The 2,603-nt window shown below is 37.4% G+C and overlaps 1 long non-coding RNA gene across 1 annotated transcript; it reads right to left on the bottom strand.

The window, feature by feature from the left end:
• Window positions 1–64: 64 nt before the first annotated feature.
• On the bottom strand, window positions 65–1,507 carry LOC121963557. Its single transcript, XR_006107255.1, has 3 exons — window positions 1,316–1,507; window positions 901–972; window positions 65–171 (listed from the first exon to the last, which is right to left on the bottom strand). It is a non-coding gene; the product is annotated as an uncharacterized LOC121963557 (long non-coding RNA).
• Between the last annotated feature and the right edge of the window lie 1,096 nt (window positions 1,508–2,603).

Here is a 2,603-nt window from a genome sequence, read left to right as displayed (position 1 = left end):
AAAAAATACATTAATAGATACCTCTACAGAAAAGATTATAACGCCGGGACAAAGCTTACCTCGCTTGCTTTTTGGGAACTTCTTCCTCAGTTTGTTTTTCAGCGGTAAAAGCTTCGGCAGTATCTCCGGCACTGCCAGGTAGAAGTCTGCCGAAATCTCGTCATCTAAGATCTGGAAATCAATAAAAAATCTGATCAGGTCAAACTTTAAACTGTCTGTGGTGTTAAACTTTAAAGACTCCTTTTAAAGAAATACTTTGTTTTTCTCACAAGCCTCTGCAGAAAACTACAGACATGTTGATGTGTTTAATGTGCACACACAAACTTCAACATCAAACCTTTTTTTAACACTTATACTATCATTTGTACATGTGGGTGTCATTTATATGGTTCTGAGCGTTTATGCCATACTGCCTGTTACTGCACTTTTGTCAATTATTGTATTGTTTTCTTCATTTCTTTCTTTCCTTTTTATTTTGATCTTTATTTTTATTGTTTGTTACCTGCCAAGGGACTACAGATGTAAATTGTCAATCCAGCTAACTCCAGCATTTGTACTTTATACTGAAGTTCATTAACATGCTGTGTTCCTGTTAAATAAAATAAAATAAAATAATCAGCATTTAACGTAACCACCATGAATAATTTTAATAAAGAGCATCTGGAGTTTTGCTTCCTGTGAATTAAAAATTAAACAAACATTTACTGTAAATGCAGCTTGGACTGCATGAATGCCACTTGCGGCTTTTATTAACTTTGCTTTGCTTGTTGAAAAACGCACTTTGCAAGAAGCTCTAATGATCGTACAGTTGAAATACAAATCCGAAGAAAAAAAACACTTTATTTGGACTAATAGTGTAAAGTAAATATACTCTTCATGCACGTTTATTAACCAACTCACCGGCTGTACGAGCTCTGCTCCTCCAGCCATCACAGCTCCGTTCTCCTGGGCAGCTTTCACTTGATCAGCATCCTGCAGAGAAAACAGGAACAACGCTGCCCATTTAAATCTGATGTGGGGCGTGTCAGAGTCTGGCAGACCCCTCCAGTCCCATTCATTACGGTCGTTAACATGCAACATCTGAGTTACAGCCCACAACCTGTGCGGCTCGATGGGAATATTAATCAAATCCTGCTTGTAGGTTTCTGTGATCAAAACAGCAGAGCTCATTCATTACAGACAAATAAAAAGGTGCTTCTGCACATCTGAATCACGTTCAGACGCAATTAAAGCAATTCATCAACGGCACGCAATCAGCTGGCTATGAAATTAAGATTCAGCGAGGCTGAGGGGGAAGAAAAGTTAAAGTTTTTACCTCAGTGAAAACTAAAACTTTGTTCATCTCTGTCTTCAAGGGGTGCGGCAATAGCAACGTGCTGACGAAGGGGTCGACTTTTTTCTGTGAGGAGAAAAGAAAGATTCAATTATTATGTTTTAAAAACCCTCAGCATGCTCCAGCAAGTAAAAGGATTCAGGAGGGGAGATAAGAAAAAAGGAGGGACGTCAATCACAGAGGAAGCTCAGATAATCAAGTATTAAATCTCTTCCGCCGCTGCTTTAATTTTTCATTTCTCTGGAGTGTTCCTAATTCATTATGCACAGGAACATTGGTTCTGCATGGTTCTGCAGAGACAGACGGATGAGAGAGACGCCGTAAGTAAGTCTGCGTCTCAAGTGGACTGTCTGGACAACACGGCGGCTCTGCGGCGCTCTGATGTGGAAACAAACTCATGAGGTTTTTATTCCTCCGTGTCAAAGTGTTTTTCGCTGATAATTCAAAACTGCCCGTGTCGCAAAGACTGAAGCGGTAAATCTCACTCAGACGGGAGGATTTATGGGAACATGCTCATCGAGTCAAAACAGCCGAGAGCTGTTAAAATGCACAATTCACCGAGTGGCTCCATGTGGCCCTGCAGACAGCCAGCTTTCAGCGCAGACTTCACCAGACTTTGCTCTGCTCAGATTCCCCCGAATGCTTTGCAAAATAGATGTGACACTTTAGCTGTATTATAAGTTATTTACTCTTATGTGCACAGCAATTACTGTGAAGTTGTCTTTGGCATTAAAAATCTTAAAATATACATAATAACCTTTGAAACCCGGAGCAACATCATCTTGTGCTGCTTTCAGATGCATTTGACAAGTATTTAGACTCTCAGCAAATTGGAGCCATTTATTCCCCAAAAAAATGTGAAAAAAAGACAATGAGCAAATCAGTAAGAAATGTTTCACAACCTGCATGAAACTAGTAAAATTTTTAAAGAATTATTTTGAAAAAAAGATGGAAAAAAATATGTAGAGAAAAAAGCTAGGGAATTATTTTTTTTTACAGAATTATTATATTTTTTAAGCATTTTTGGCAGGTCATTTACTTGTTTGTTTTTTATTTTACTTAAAAAATAATTTATTTTACTTTATTTATTTATTTATTCTTTTTTTTTTTTTTTTTTTTTTTTTTTTTTTACAAATTTCTTGCTATGCTTGAGTAATTTCTTCTTTTGCTGCTCATTGCCTTCTTCCTAAAACTCTGGGTGGTGGAAAAGATGAGTCGACTCTGAAACAGGAATTTTCATGTTTTTACTAAATTCTTGCCAATTTTTGGG

The sequence above is a fragment of the Plectropomus leopardus genome, unplaced genomic scaffold, assembly GCF_008729295.1.
Source record: "Plectropomus leopardus isolate mb unplaced genomic scaffold, YSFRI_Pleo_2.0 unplaced_scaffold117, whole genome shotgun sequence".
In the NCBI taxonomy this organism is placed as follows: domain Eukaryota; kingdom Metazoa; phylum Chordata; class Actinopteri; order Perciformes; family Serranidae; genus Plectropomus; species Plectropomus leopardus.
The sequence above is the reverse complement of the archived record's forward strand: the minus strand, read 5'-3'. Positions and strand labels throughout refer to the sequence as shown.